The sequence below is a fragment of the Micrasema longulum genome, unplaced genomic scaffold (genome assembly GCF_059751315.1).
Source record: "Micrasema longulum isolate JH-2025_06_02 unplaced genomic scaffold, ASM5975131v1 h1tg002685l, whole genome shotgun sequence".
NCBI classification, from domain to species: domain Eukaryota; kingdom Metazoa; phylum Arthropoda; class Insecta; order Trichoptera; family Brachycentridae; genus Micrasema; species Micrasema longulum.
Genome location: NW_028279818.1, coordinates 108,082 through 126,037, shown reverse-complemented (window position 1 = coordinate 126,037; position 17,956 = coordinate 108,082).

Genomic DNA, 17,956 nt, shown 5'->3' with positions numbered 1-17,956 from the left:
GGTTCTGATTATAAATATGAAACAAGTGTTTGTTTTTCATTAAAGAAAATTTGTGGAAGACGACTTTTGGATTTTGCAGAAGTTAATTTTAATATTTCGCCTTGTTTCGGCTTTGGAAGATTTCGGAAAGTGCTTAGTAAAGAAGTCAGGGCTTATTTTGATGTCTTAGCTTGACCTCACATGTTGATAATAAAAAACCTGTTTAGATTGCTTCGTCATTAAAAATTTAAACTGTTTAAGGCCAGTGAACTTTTGATAATATTTACTATTAAGTAAAAACAAGTGTCTGAAAGTCGTAAAAACTAATTATTGCGAATGAAAAAAAGGTCAACAATGTTTGAATATGTCCAAATGCTTGCAGACTGGCTAGATTTCCACCCTAGGGAGTAATTCCTATTCATATTTAAATTTATTTTGACAGAGAGGGAAAACATTTTTGAGAAAATTAAAAAATTTTTCCCTCTCCGTTGAAACAAATTTAAAAGAAAAAAAGGTCGACAATTTCATCAGAATTTAAAAAAGAGTATTTTGAACTTACAGTTTTTTACTTGGTATAAAAGGAAAGAAAATGCACTTGGTTATTTTATTATTCTTCAAAGTTTATTCATAACACTTGTACCTTTAGCAGTTAAATAAACATTTAATAATATTTCGATTTTATAACAAAATTTATCTTGTGTTAATTACATGTAAATTTGCACTTAGGTAGGACTTACACAATAATTGATACTACTGGTATCCAAGTAAGGTATTATAATTAAAATATTTCAAATATGTTATCTTACATAATATGATGATTGGTGGTTTACGTGATGTAGTGGTTAAGACATTTGACTCACACGCGGAAGGTTCTGCGATCGATTACCGGTGAGGACAAAAAACATGTGATTTTTTTCAAGCCAAGGTATACTGTAATGTAATTCACCACTCTATTTGTTATTAAGTATGCGTGTGCGTGGGTGCGTAAGTAAAAACATGTGTTTTAAAACGCGTGTTCATTGAAGACGGTATAGGAGAGAAAGTTATCTACTTAGTTAGTTTACCAAGTGGTAAGAGGTTTGATTATAAAGAAAACATAAATTAATAGTTTTTACGAACTTTTGAAACTTAAAAAAAAAAATTTTTTGTAATGTTATGATGTTTCTTTTAAAGTGGTAAATTTTTTAACACATTAATCTTTCCATCAGTATCTATACAATAAGATTTTTCTGGTACTCTGGGTCTTATCTGCTAATTAAGAAATGCCGTTTTAGTGATAAGAACTATTTTCAGAAGGTGATTTTTACAGTTTTTTGTATGAAAGCGGCTTGACTATTTTTAGCACAACATAGAATCACCGTGACATCAGCCAAATAACATCAATATCAAATTTTATCAAAGTTGTTGACAACCTGCTTTCTGGATATTTATGTTTAATCAAATCTCTGGTTGTAAGGTTTGTTAGCCATACTATTAAAGAAGATTTTTTTAAACAAAAATCAGTGATATCGTAATCCTTTATTTTATAGAGAATATTTTTTTCCAGTAGGCCAAAAGAAAATTTATTGAACCATTTATTATTTTGACATTTACATTGTTGAAAGCAAAAAGGCTCAAAGCATCCTGAACATCCGGTGGGAGGATAAATAATCATGTCTCTTTACATTATGTTTTAAAGATTTATCACTTTTTTTGTTTGAAAACATATTATATCTCCAAAATACCTAATAAATACAAATTACGTTTCAAAAGATAAAACAAAAAGATAAGAATATAGACAAAAATCTTTTTTTTTTTTTATGAATAATTATATATTTTTTTTATTATGAATACGGCAAAGAACAATTTCTTCTTGTCATCCAATAAATTTAATGGCAAAACTGCTTAAGATAGGTGCGCAAATTTCGAGTTTCATGGATTATGTAAGGCTGAGATTAACATTATCGGGTAAAAATAATTACTATGCGATTGTTGATGGATGCAGAAAACAAAGAACACCGATAAAGAAATGGCATGACAGATACACGTCTGGTTGCAAAGTCAGAGTAATATGGCATTCTTTCTTCTTGGCCTACCCTTAATGGGAAATGGCGTAACGTTTTATTTTGTTTATTTACCAAACCAAATAAGAATTGGTTTTTGTCAATTAATTTATTGTTTTAACTCTTGTGTGGCTGTGATGTAACACTAGACTACAAATTTATTTATTTATTAACGGACATTGTCCATGTGTACAATTTATAGGGTTTAAATATAACAATTAAAGAATAGTTTAAAACATTTAATAAAATAAAATAAGCATTGACAAACATAAGGGATATCAAGACAAGACCTGGACTATTTATTTGATGCTCGTTTAAATCGTTGTAAACTAAAACTTAAAAAAGTCCAGACTTGTCTTGAGTTAACAATACGACAAAGACGGGTCGTTGGAGACTTAAGGCCATAGTTTGTTCTATGCTGATCGATGAACAGTTCTTCATTGTTTCTCAATCTACGAGTCAGAATATTGAATTTTACTTGTCCCAGTAATGATGCAACATCGATTATACCATTTAGTATGCCGAACATATATATGAAGTCAATATTTGTTCTACGTTTTTGTAGACAACAAATATCAAACATTGACCCTATTTCAGCATAAGAATAATTATCTCTCTCTAGTCCAAGCATCCACGCTATTTTTCGAAACAAGCAATGTTGGACTAATTCAATGTGATTTATGCCATTGACATAGATTGGAGACTAGACCACGGAGGCATATTATAGAAAAAGGCGAACAGTTGAGCAATAAAGAGTTTTGATTTGACGGACATTAGTAAAATCAGTGGATATTCTGTTAATGAAGCCAAGTAATTTCAGTGATTTATTTACTGTGTTTTCTATATGCTCGTTGTATGTCAGTTTATAGTCCAAAACAACCCCTAAATCTCTGATGGACTTAACTACATCAATTTTGGAGTTTTCTGATAGGTACTCGAAGGAAATCGGTTGTTTTGTTCTATGAAATGACATTATTTTGTCATTTTTTAATATTTAGTTCTAATTTATTGTTTTGATGTATCTCTTCTATTTTTTTAAATGATAAAGTTATATTTTTTGTCATCTTTAAATTGACATTTTCATACTGGATTCAGAAAGTGGCATTTGTATAATGATAGTTGATTTTCATAAAAAAAATATTTATCCTTTCTACGCGAAGAAGGATTGTGACAACAATACAGCAATTCATCTATACGAGAGAGCACGAAGATTATTAAGGAAGAGAGAGACGCTGTTCTATGGCCGGTGTTTATGTGAAACAGATTCAGTCGGCTATCGATAGTGATATGGGATGAACGCATGTAAGATGACCGACGTATTTATGATTTTAAATTTATGTTGCTAATTAATATAAAGTAATTGCATTTTGGAAAATAAATCATTAAACAGTATGCGTCCATGTTTTTTTTCAAATGTCTGAACTTTAGAATATTCCGTTTCTTGCTTGCGCTAACACGATGTTACATTACTGCGCATAAACGAATTACTAACGAAAGTCTGTTGAGAGTTACGAAAATCGTCAGGATTCCATGTCCGCTTCCTTGTTCGAGCATTTGAAGTTCGCAAAAAATCTTCATGTCTGTCTGTCGGCTGCCAGCTCGTGTAAATTGTCAAGTTCGCATTTTTTAATAGTTCTGATTTTAACTTCTGAAGAACAGGCAACAATGGACAAACAGGACGTCGAGAACCTGATGCTTTGTAAAGTAGGCAAGCGTGGTTAAGGCTCCCAAGAGGCATCCGCCAAGCCAACCGTTCTGCCTCGGTTGGCTGAGCCAACGAGATGCTGTTGCATTGATAGTATTCCCCTCTACGGGTGAAAATTATGCTATCTCAGGGCATTTAACACCAAAATACTGAGTATTAAGAGTAATTTTGTTTTTGCAATGATTTGAATTGGTAAGAAACGTAAAAATAATTGAACGGGCACAGAAAATTCGGGTGTTGTCAATTTTTATCAAGCGGAGGCGTCCAGAAAAAAAAAACATTCACAGATCTAGCAATATGTGTTATCAAATAAATTTATATTTATAAGTTCTAGTCTTCAATAGGAAAAAGAAGATCAAAGGAGAGGAAAAAAGGGTTGTTTAAGAAAGAGTTTGAATGTTTCTTCATACCTGATTTACATAATGTTGCTGTTGAAAGGTCTATGATAGTGGGAATAATGAGGATGCTTTAAGGTATCTAAAGCGTAAGATTAATCATCTAACCTTTATAAAACAAAAACGATAATAAAGAAGTATTTTTGGATGCTAACTTGCTGATGAAATATTTAACCTTTATTTAATTGAGCTTTATTAAGTTAGTTCGTAACATTTTAAGAACTGAATAAGCTTTTAATGACATATTTTTTCAATAAAAAATTCTCAAAAACATATTTTTTCAAATTAATTTGAAATATTTTAATGCATTTTATTTCTTCAGATAACTTAAGTTTTTAGACTCTGTTTTTCTCCTCACTGGTAATATAATTTTTTCTTCATCCGTAGTATCATGCATTTGAGATTGTTGGTTTAATTTGATTAAATTTTTTGCTATATTTATCCCCATAATTATTTTATGTATAAAAATTGCTACATAATATTTTAGTGGTATGTATTATATCTACATCAACAAATGTAAAAACTCTTTGAATTTTCAAAATTCAATAGATAGATGAGTTTAAAATATGAATTTTCAAACATAGGGCGAATGGTTAATGGTAAACAATGCATAACATGATCACTTGAACCTGCCAGTGACAGGCCATAGGCCGAATAAATGCTCAGATTTCCATATTCCTATTATTAATATATTTTCAATCTCTGCTGTAGTACATTTAAATAAAAATATAATTGGAGATATGTTAATAAAATGATTAATTGTGGAACAGGTTTGATTAAAAGTTAAATGTTGTAATTATGTAGAGAAAGGTTATTTTTTGAATAACGTATAGTTTCTCCTTGTAACCACTAACGAACCAATAAAAAGTTATGCGCGTTGTTAATGTCTAGTCTTCCATATAACCTTTTTTTTATTCCCTCTCTATTACAATAAAATTGTTTTATTATTGTTGTAATTATGTTATTTTTAATATTTAATTTGGGCAAAAATAAACATATTCTTTAGTGTTTTTTTAAAATGACAATATACTTATTATATATTTACTTTATACTTAACCTTTTTTGGAGTTTTGATTTGTTTTCTTCTTCGTAAATGATTCTTAAGGTTTTCAATTTAGACAAGCCCTTCGATTGTCTGCTTTTTTATGACTAAACTTGAGATTTTGATTCATCTGATTATGCTTAGTCTTTTTTGGCAGTCCTCGTTTTATGGCACGGGTTACCAACCAGTGAAGGACGTAGAGTCACCCACAGGGGGGCGCGACGGCTCAAAAAATAAACTGCATGTAAAAAAATATGCTATTTTTTCTATTGCCAGTGAAAAAGCACACCGTATCCTTTTGCCATTATCAACTACCTGTTTTTGGAAAAGTTGTTTTAACTCTGTTGGGAATTAAGACAAAACAAAGCAACATACTGCATGTTGAAAATGATCTTCGCCATGCACTGACTACCACTAAGCCAATTATTTACTCATTGGTGAATGAAGTGCAGCTCTACTGCTCTCATCAATTGGAATGATTAACTTTTTAATTTGATTATTTATGTCATTTGATTGGAAGCAAATACGCCTGGTATAATTTTGATAGTTTGTTTGTCAATTGACTTAAAATTGTTTTTAGAGAAAGTTGTGGAAGGCTCGTATTTATTGAAAAAAAAAATTAAACCCTTACGAATTACATTTGAATAGTAGATTTTTTTTTATTCTATTATTTATTCTACTGTTAAGGAGTGAAGACGTTTGGAAGATGCCTTTATTCAACAGTGGATAGAACAAAACTAGATATGAAGAAAAATAATAAGAATAAGAAGAAGGAAGAAGAAGAAAAAGAAGACAAAGAAGAAGAAGAAGAAGAGGATTTTATTTTTAACATTTTTTGCAAAGGTTGTCCCCGAGTTTTTCGTCAAGTTTTGTCTGGTAGTTAATTGTATAATTTCAGTCCCTGTTTTTGAAGTCTAGACTGTCCTTTTCCCGTTTTAAAATGTCGTATATGATATTGTTATGATATTTTCGTATTGTGTCCATGTTTACTAAAATTTTTTCAAGTTTTAGTTCTTCGTCTACGATAACATCAGTTGCTTATTTGAATAATGAACAAATTTTAAGGATTCAATTTGAAAGAGTTATGTTATATTAAATTGTTTGGTTTGTTTAAAGAGTTCTTTAGTTGTTGTTAAATAAGGGAGGTCATAAACTAACTTTAATATTTCAGTTTGCTGTCTTAGTAGTCTGTTTGGTAAAAGATTGGAAATTATTAAGTCTTCGATGTATATCTGTTTTATTGTTTTTTTGTCACAACTTAACCTTATAAAGAAAAAAAGCAACTAAAAGGAAACAAGTGTGAAATATTATGTGTAGTTTTTTTAACCTTTCTTTTTATAAAAAAAAAAGTTTTGTGAAATCAAAACGATAAGAAAAATATAATTAGAGTTTCTGAAATGGAAATTTTAATGTTTTATTTGAAAGGACTCAGTGATTTCACAGCGATTTTTTAGATTTCAAATCTTCTTCATTAAAATCACATAAAAAATAACATTTAAAAATGCAAATTTTCCCTTTAAGCTAGTTTTTTCGTTTATTTAAACCGTCGACCCGACGGAAATAATCCGGCTTAATTCTAAGTAAGTAGTTATTTTTGAAGTGCGTAGAATCTTTGAAATGTGCTTTTTCACCCCGTTAATTTTTTAGCAAAGGGTAGTTTTCAAAATATTCGTGTTTCTCATCTCATAGCAATTCCAGAGCAATGTTAACCCTAATGGTAGAACATTTGTTCATACTCCGGAGAAGTAGAGTGGCATAAATTATAGCCAACATTATTTTGAAGGTGATATCTCCGTAATTGAAAAGCCAGGATGTAAAATATATTTACCTGAGCTGAACTGTTCCGGGTTTTAAATTATGCGCATTTAGCGAATGCACAGCTCATTCAAAGGAATCGCAATATTTTGAATTGCAGAAAGTTTTAAAGGAAAATTTTACAATCCTTTAGGACAAAAATGATCATTTGAACTATTTTTTAACTTATTAAACTTTTCTCATAGTTATTTATTTCAAGAAAACGTTCGTAAAAGATGCAGAAATTTTTTGTTTCACAAAGTTTTAAAACAATAAAACAAGTTTGAGTTCCAATTATTTTAAAACCGAATATTATTTAACGTAATAGTGAAACAAAAAAAAATAAGTAGGTTCTAAAATTTTATCGTTTTTTAAAAAAAGTCAGTTTTTTTGTCAAGAATCACAAATTGTGGTAAATATGAGGTAATGTTTACAATAAATTGTGAATCATTTTATATAAGTACAGCGTTAAGCACTTTAAAAAATATTTTTGTACCAAAAAAGGTCTAACGTGTTTTTTTTATTTTTAGTAATAACATTATATCTAGAGATCCATTAGATAAAACTCAAGTGCAGATATGACACTTACTGGTTTTATGTTATAGAAACAAATTGATGTATTGTATTTTTTTTTTACTTATAATTATTTACGGTTTCTTTTAATTTGGATACAGTTGATAAATTTGTCAGTTGATAAGTTGTGTCATTTCTCAATATACGACATTATTATATGACAATTTTTTGCTTATAATGGCAGTGTACTATTTTGACAGAATTTGGAGAGACGAGAAAAAATGTGGAACTATATGCATTTATAGTCCCTTTGACCTGTCAAATGTTTACAGTATTGGGCTTTTATTTAAACATACATATACAAAAATAGAATGGATCTTGAAAAAATGATTTAATTTTATTTTGTAGTACTCAATCTACGGCTTACTTTAAAGAATAAAAAAAGGCAAAAAAGTCAATATTAAAATAATCAAGTTTATCAGTCGAAATTCTAGGTGAAAGTTCATTATAATTAACTGTAAAATTAAAGACGAGTCATACTTTAATCGACAAATTAAGAATAACCAGTGACCGGTTTCATCGCTTTTGTGACGTCTTCGAGACTGGGTGAGAGCGATGAAATCAGTCACTGGTTATTCCAAATTTGTGCATTTGAGTGTCGCTCTTATTTTCATATATAGTTAATATTTTTAAAAATAACATGACAAATTAAAAATATGTACATGTGATACAAAAAAAAGGTTTTAAAACAAAATAAAAAAAAAATAACACATGTACTTTTTTAATTAGGTTTAGATCACAAAAGAGGGATAAATGTAACCCTTTTGTTTTATTATCATAAATAACATAACTGCGCTGGCGCCGTCTGAAAAACTAAGTTTGTCGAAATAGTAGTTGAGAGCCTCTAGCTAAACGCAATCCCTCTAAACCCTGGTTTAAATTAATCACGCTGAATATTTGATGACGTGTGATAAACGTAAATCGCTTGAGCCCCATCAATAATTCTACCCTTTGGTGCGTTGTTGACGTAAGCCTCGGTAAATTTACAAACGAAATAGGGCGAACGGCTTTCAACCCGGTATGACTGGTGACGATTTCTAGGGACAAACCACTCAGCCAACCAACCGCAACACGACCGTATGAGAAACGACAAAGTTGCTCTCGAAATACGGATCTTCGGTTAATCAGCTTATGGTGTTACCCTGCACTGACATGCAAAGAGGGTGGAGGGAGAAATTGCGAAACTTTGAACTGCCGAATATCAGGGGAAAATCAGAGAAAATTATGCATGGAATTAAAATATTGATAGGGGTGCATACTCAGCAAGTTAATGCGCGCAAAGTTAGAAGTGCTAATTTGGAAATTTTCGAATTATGTGTTTTTTTGTTAATTGACTTTTTCCCTCAATTTTCTCCATAATTGGGTGGAAAAATAATACGATAGAGAAATATCATGTACCATGAATATCGATAATAATATGTGAAATGGATCACGAAAAACTAAACTAAAAATTGACAACAATATTTTTAGTTTGTCCAAATTTTTGTACACAAGGACTGGATTCAACTCCCTGGGAAGCTGTTATTATTAACATTTTACAACAGAGATGAAGAACATTTGCGAGAAGGTAATAAAGAAGTCTAGGCATCTACAGGGCTTATAACCTGTTATTTTCTGATTTAAGTGGCCACTTTACATATGTGTAATATTCACCATTCTGCCCATATTTAAACTTCTATATTCCTTCAACTTTTTCATCTGTTGATGCTTTTAAAGTTAAAGAGCTGAAATCTTTATTTATGCGGGTGAAATTCATCTGATTGAATTATATCACCTACATACTAGGCATCGCCTGAATTTTTTATTTTTCAATTTTTATACTTTTTCATGGACCAGGTGGATTTATCAACAATATTTTGAGTTTGTCCAAATTTTTGTAGACAATAACTGAATTCCATTTTACCCGCGTAAATAATGGTTTCAACTCATTGACTTCAAAAACATCAACAGATGAAAGAATTGAGGGAATATAGATGTTTAAATATGAGCAGAATGGTGAATTTTGCAGTGTGTAAAGTGAATACTTAAACCAGCAAATTATAGGTCAAAAACCTTGTAGATGCCTAGACTTCTTTATTTTCTTCTCTAAAATGTTTTTTATTTCTGTTGTAATACGTTTATTTAAAAATTGTAAAAAAATGTTTTCAGTGATAATTTTTAAAATAAAATTAAATATAAAATACCTCTTGACGAAAAAACGATTTGTTCGGCCTTGATAAATGTAACGTCAAGACGAATCTTGAATGACAAAGTTCTGAACTGAACAAATATAGGCAGAACGATGAATGTTACACGATACGTAAAATGTCCACTTAAACCGGCTTATTATACGTCATAAGCCTTGTAGATACCTTGTTTTTACATTTCCTTATCATATATCTGTATCCTAAACAACAGTATTTCCAAAAACTCAACTTTTAAAGATATACTAATTAGGTATTTTTCATACTTTAAACATCTTATATTTTTTCAACGAGAGGTTTTAAAGTAAATAGGTTTTCAAAAATATCTTTGAATATTTATTTTATTTTATTTAATAAGGTAATTTAACAAAGATACAGTCAAGAAAATATAAAATTTGAATTTATTCGTCGATACAATTATACAATTCAATTATACAATTATACAATACAATTCTACCCATCTCTGTAGTGATATAAATAATAATTATAGAATTACACAAAATATATAGAATTACATTTATAAGTTTTTTAAAATCATATTTTCAAATTTCTTTTACCATATAAAATACAATAAAAAATAAGTCGTACGTGCGTAATTATCAACAAACATTTATTTTTAAAAGATTATTCGCAAAAATTGTGAGAGTGTAATGAAAATGTTTAATTTTGTCATTTAAGCAGCATATATTATATTACCGACATATGCAGGCCATAGGTGTGTGGTATGTAGCATCACTTGAAAACAATAGCAGCTTAAATATGTCCCGAAGTCCGAGTGTTCTCAATTCCGCAATTGTTTGTATTTAATTAAGGAGGTTAGTATCCACTTCATAGTTGAATATTTCATATTAGCTTGATTCACATAACAAAAATACACATTTCAAAAATCTTTGGGTATACTGTATGTTTTCTTACTGCCCTTAACCTCTGATTTGGTGTGGAGTTAAAACAAAAAACAAATATTTTTTTTTTGTTTGTAAAGAAATTGGGAGTTAATGCTATTTACCAGGAAATAGAGAACCAAAAAAATTATTATGACATTGTTACTGGTCGCGCCACTTGCCCGTTAGCAGTAGCAAGCTCGTGGAGCTGATTCGATGGATGCGTTATCCTCTGTTCACCTTACCACAGAACCCTCAATACAATGATTGCAATTCCTACCTTATTCTGGGTTCTGGCACCTCTATTGCTGTTACTCCTTTCGCGGCAGTCAGGATCCGATCCTAACTTGATGTCAGGGAGAAGAGGCACTTGACGAATGATACACACCGTAGATTTAATACTTAATTTAATATTATTGATGGCAAAAATATTTTTTTGCAGCCACGATGACAATATGAGAATCACATGTGCACACGGTCGGTTCAATAGTTGTTCTGGCACCGGAACAATATAGGTACCCACGGTAGGAAAAATGCAACATCTTAACCAGGGTCCCGTAGGTAGTAAACAAATCCGAACACCCCATCCCAGCAAATGTGCTAGATATATAATGTATTTCAATGTGTGCACATGTGGCGTAACCAGTTACAACTCAATTTCATCATATTTGAAGTAACCATATTTTACTTCTTGCGTACATATATGTTATCTACCTTGTTAAATTTTAAAAACAAAACATTATGATAATTATAAGATTTTTAAACGAAAATACATCGTAGAGTAACGTGTTCAGCAAAGGTAAAATACTTTACGTTTATGTCTGGATCGTTTTGTCCGCAAATTGTATTTTACTTTTACTGAATTTCTATCCATAAAACGTAGGTGCTGGAGCGCTATACAAAAGTGATGCAAGTTTACGATTTTGGAATAAAATATACAAAGGGGAAATTCCCGGGAATGTCTTGTCTCCCGAGGGAATATCGAAGGGTAGACCATACCAATATGGCCCCAGGAATAGAAACATGGGTTTTATTCGGAAGGAGATAAACTTTAGCTTGCTTACGGCGCTTATATTACATTTTAAATGTAGTGACAGTTATCCTATATGGGTAATACGAGATGAATTTAAGTCGCTTTACGGGAACACGATATTAATTTATTGCAACGGAGAGTGAAATTAATTTTGTAAACGAACATGAAATTCTAGGCATTCACGGGGGCTTATGACCAGTCATTGGCTGGTTTAAGTCGCCACTTTACACACTGTGTAACATTCATCATTTTTCCCATTTTTTAATCAAAAAATTTCTTAAAAGGTACATGTTTTTTAAAATTCTATACATATATACCTTTACACATCTAGTAAATGTTATCACTGTAACTCTCAAAAAAAAGACATACTCTTGTGCTTGGAGAGTGACTTACACTGTTGTTGTTGTTTATTTATAAGAGTTTAAATAATTTTAAATACGAGTACAAGAGAAAAAAATAAAAACATAGCATCTATAAAGAAAAAAACAAAAACAATAATACATTCATACTAATTAAAATGTAATGTTGTTTTTACACGTGTTCAAAAAATTATATTATTTTTAATAGTTTTTAGTTCATTGGGAAGATTATTATAATTTTTTTCACCTCTGAAGAAAAGGCTATTTTGACCATATTTTGTGTGAAATTTAAGAATTTTAATATTATGTTGGTATCTGAGTGACTTATTCATCTCAAATTCCTTTATTTTTTCTTTTTTATAAATTTGTAAAATAGAATCCATTTTGTAAAGAGTGTCTACTGAATGAACCTTAAATATTTTAATTAGACTTTTTGTATAAAATGTTCAGGATTTCTTTAGAATTACTTTAATAATTACATATTGTGCTGTTTTGAGAGGGTTTAATATATTGGCGTTTGAACCGCCTCACCCTACAATACCATATTGTAATAAAGATCGTACAATTGAGTAATAAGCTATTTTTAAGTTATTGATTTTTAAAACATTCCTGAATCTAATAAATATGTACATACATTTTCTAATTCGTTTAACTTGTTTACTAATATGGTCTTGCCATTTCAAGTTTTGGTCTATGTATACACCAAGATATTTGATTAATCTGTTAGATCAAGTACTGAACATGTTAGATCGCAGTTAGTTTTGTTGCAATTGCTTTGGTGAATAATTATTTCTACTACTGAATCTAGATTTGTTTTGTTAATAAAAAATGGGATGATTTTTGTCTTCTCCGTATTGAAAGATAATATATTTTTGTCAAACCATAATTTTAATTTAATTATAATGTCATTAGCTACTAAATTTACTAAGTTCCAGTTAACTCTCTCAACTAAAACAAACGTATCATTGGCATATGATACTATTTTTTAATTAAAAATTTGACAAAATATGTCATTGACATTGATTATAACATATTTGAACATCTTTATTCCTTCAATTGTTTTTTTTTTGTATGTTAAAACTAAAAAAAACGTTAATAATACAAGTGTCAATTTCATTTTATGTTCATAAGCATTCGGAAAACTAACAAAAATGAATAAAATACACAAATAAGTAAAATATGAGTACGCAAAAACATAAATAATTTATTTTACGGTCATAAACACTTCCAACTTTTTTTTCTCTTGACGCGATATACCATTCTCCTGGCGCTGGGGTCGTTTGATCAACCCGTTTGGATTATGTGTAATTTTTGGAAGCTGTGTGAGAGAAAAGTCAAAGAGCTGAAACCTTTTTTATGTGGGTGAGATTCGTCTAATTGAATTATTTTACCTACATACTAGGCAACGCCTTAATTTATTTATTTTCTCAATTTCTATACTTTTTCGTGGACCAGATGGATTTATCAACAATATTTTGAGTTTGTCCAAATTTTTGTTGACAATGACTGGATTAAACTCCCTGGGAGCTGTTTATATTAACATATTACAACAGAGATGAAGAACATTTGAGAGAAGTATAGAAATAAAGGTTTCAGCTCTTCAACTTCACAAACATTAACAGATGAAAGAATTGATCCTTCAATTCTATATAGATGTTTAAATATATGCAGAATGGTGAATGTTATATAACCTTCTCTAAAATGTTCTTCATCTCTTTTGTAATATGTTAATATTAACAGCTCCGCAGGGAGTTGAATCCAATCCTTGTCTACAAAATTTGGACAAACTCAAAATAATACATTTTTCCTACTTTTTAATTTTGATATACCTTTCAATGATTTTTTTTATTCCTTATAATGACCTTATAATGATTTTTTTATTCCATTAAATAAAACCATTGTGATATAATATGTACATTTATACTTTTTACGTTTTTTTCCCTCGTTTATTTACTTTTTTTTATTTGAAGTGTTAATTTCTATCGATATGTATTTTTTGTAAAGTTAGAGGCACTACGTTCCGTGTATATTGATAAATAAATAAACAAATATTGATCATTTTACATACTGGGAAACATTCACTTACTGAGAGTAAGTCCCTGAGGAGAATATTACGCATAAGGTGGGTCGATTTTTCAAATTACATTAATGTTTAAAATCGGACACAGCAGTTTCCTATAACGCGCGTCTTGATGATGCGGCTCTGGATCTGGCTTGGACACGTGCTGCGCACGCCTCTAAAGAATCTAAACCCACGTTGCCTCTTTTTTTAACCTGCGTGCTAACGCCGTCCTGAAAGATCGTCGATGACCATCTTTCGATTTTATTCGGCGGAACTAAGGGACGCTGGATTGACGTGAGAAAAGGCGAGATTGCTGGCTGTCGATAGAGACTGCTGAAGGTATCTGACGATGTCCATATGCTTCACTTAGAAGCGGATGTGGAAAGAAAAAGAAAATTCAATTCCGCATCGGTTTGAGTATTCCTGTTTCCTGAACGATTCTATAGTATATTATTGTTATCAAAAACATTTTTCACTTTCTGGTATGACATTTGTGTTTTATACAATTGGTTTTATACAAGTGGTTTATACAAATTTATAAACAAATAAATGATTCTATAGTAAATTACCCTTTGAGTAAATTTGCTTTATCAATAAAGATACTTATGGATGTAAAGCACAGGTTGTTTAAATGGGGTTATTGTATAGTTGTAGAATATTTGCAGGAAAATACAGCTAAGCAGTAGATTTGTGGCTTCTTATTTTGTTAAATTTATTGGTATATATTATATTGTTAATTTTATTTCTTAATTGTTGTTTGAGTTTACTGATTATAAAATAAGATTGGGCAATTTTAAGTCGTTAAGGTTTACTAAAAAATGAAGGGACCTCATGTAAATAAATAAAAACTATCAAATAACAACTCTTCCTTCTATTCTTGTGAATCAAGTGGGCTAAAAATTATTAATACGGGTGAGATTCGTCTGGTCGAACGCCTGAAAATACTTTTAAATTTAATACTCCATTTTATACCAGCCGACAGAAAATAAAATTATTCATCAGGTTAACATGAAAATTAACAATCAAATTTACATGAAAATTGAAAACGTTCCAGTAAATGACGAAACAAATATCTATCCATATTAGGTTATATTTTTGTTCGCTTTGTATATCTTTGTACTAAGTTTTTTTTGTTAAAATGCCTTAAAGACTTTTAATTAGCATTTTTCGATACTTTCGCCCCTATTTAAATTTATTGCAACAGAGATGAAACCATATTTGAGTTAGAAATATGGCATTTACAGACATATAACCTATCATTGCTTGGTTAAAGTGGGCACTTTACACACAGCGTAACATTTACTATATGCCTATGTTTAAACACTAACATTTTCTTAACTCTTCCGTTTGCTTACTTTTGTTAATTTAAAGAGTTGAAACCTTTATCGATACGGGTGAGATTTAAGAGTAAATATGACTAATTTATTGAAAAAGTTAATAATATCTTTTGTTTCAATTTTTTGTTTAAATACATAAATAATAACTCAAACAGCCAATATTCTAGCTGTGGTAACAAGTTTAACAGAGACACGAAATAAGGAAATATGTTTATCTCTTTCTTACACTAATATTTATGTCATAATTTGAAATACTATAATTACAAATTGTCAAGGGAGCAACATATCTATTTATTATTCGTCGGTTGTGATGGGTGTATCCCTCTGAACTTGTTCTTTTTAAAAATAAGGCGAACGCACCAACCACTTCACTTCTTCCACACTATTTACCTTTTCAGGATAATTATCTGAGGCCGAAGAATCTCGTCCAGGGTTTTGGTTCTATTTCACATACAACATTGTATTTTTTAACCGTTCAGACTCAGAGTTAGAATTTGTGAAATGTATATTTATTAAAAGTATGTACTTTGTGTCCAGGCGGATTAATAATACAAGTCTCTCTGTAAAATATAACCAGAACTCTGGCGACAGCTTTTGACTCAATGGCTGCTCTCAGATATAAATCCTAAATAAACATTTAATGGAGATAAGTCAGCCTCGTAGTGTAGTGGTTACCGTATTTGCGCATTTATAAAACCAAGCATTTTATTTTATTAACATACAAGACAAAATTTCCTTTTGCAAAACTTATAATATGAAATGGGTTAAATATTTTTCAGATTAAGAAAAAAAAATAAACCCAAAATCATATAAAATTTTCAGTAGAAGTTTAAAAAAAAATTGCGAAAATCCAATAAAATTAAAACATATTTTAAAGAAAACAAGAAAATAATAAGGTAGCTGTTTAATATAATCATTATAAATTACCTTTTACCATATTTTAAGTACAAAAATTTGTTCTATAGGAACAAACCCTATTTTAAAAAACATTACATTCTTGAGGTTCTGGGCTTGATTCTTAGCAGGGTAGACGTGAAATAAATTAACTAATTGAAATATATTTAGCTCATGTTCAATTGAACGTAGTTATGCAGAAAGCAGCAAGTCCATAATTTTGAATAAATAAATCACTGGTGGTATTGAACGCTGTAAAATTGATTTAATTTTTCACTAAAAAAAGACAGGCGTCTTTCATAAAAAAAATTGGAACAATCACCTTCTGAAAAAAGAGCTGATCACAAAAACGGCATTTCTAAATTTTCAGAAAACACCTACAGCACTAGGAAAATCTTATGGTATAGACGCTAATGGGAAGATTAATGCCTTCAGGTATCTAGTTCTCTTAAATAAATTAAAGTGGATAAATAAAAAAGTATTTTCATTTCATACATTTATGAATTTAAACAAACCTGAAATAGAAAACTGCAGTTGTGGGCCTCGTGGTGTAATAGTCTCGGGTTCAATTCCCGACTTGGTTGATATGAAATACAATATTATTTAAAAGGGTGTTTTTACACCAGAATATTTCAAAATCTAAACTGGTACTTGAAGCGTAAGACTGATCACCTTACCTTTATGTGACAAAAATGATCAAGATACGCTGCAAATCGTGTACCAATACAGTGTCCTGTGCACCTTAAGGTGTGGAAAGGGAATGATGATGATGATGTAATAAAAAAAACCTGTTAAAGAATGTAACCTCATATATTCGAAATTTAAATGATCTAGCATTTAATATTAGAACTGGCTGTTTTCTGCAAAATGCATATTTTAAGTATTGTGCTCAGACAGACTTTAAAAAATCCCCAAAATTCGTTTGATACCTAATTATTATTTTTTTTAAGGTTTGTATGAGAAATTATTGAGTGATTATTTACAATTTAGTACCCTAATATAAATATAAAATATGGTTTTTAATACAAAATAAAGCAACAAACATCAGAGTTTTACTAGGACTGGCTGTTTACTGCAAAATGCACGGTTGAGTATTAAAATTATTAAAACAAGTCAAATACATCATAAATTTTTGTTTTTTTTTTGTACTATAATGAAAACAGATGTTCGCGTTATTTATCATTTGTCAAAGTAAAAAACATTCTAGCTTATGTGTAAATTTGATTATTAACTTTTTACACAAAAGTGCTAATATCTCAGTCGTACTTTTCTATGGCTGGCTGCTTTCTGCATAATTTCTTAACTAGTCCTAGATTTGCCACTTCCTTCATTCTTGAAAGCGTTTTTGTAATTTATATTGTTTGTGTATGAAACTGTTAGAGTTTTTAATTTATATCTTTTCGTGGTATATTAAGTTATAAAAATATTTGACTTACTTTGTTTTGTTTTGCTCTGAATGTGTACTTTAAAAAACGTAAGTATTTTAATACTTTTTTTGAACTGCAATATTTCACTGTTCCTGGACTGAAACATCAAACGTTAGACTGATCGCCTTACCTTCATTGAACAGATGATAGTAGAACGCTGGATTTGGTTTATCAATGCAGTGCCCATATCAATATTTATTAACATAGGACACTAGATATCATTCCTTGTTATTTCAATACATCTTTTCCA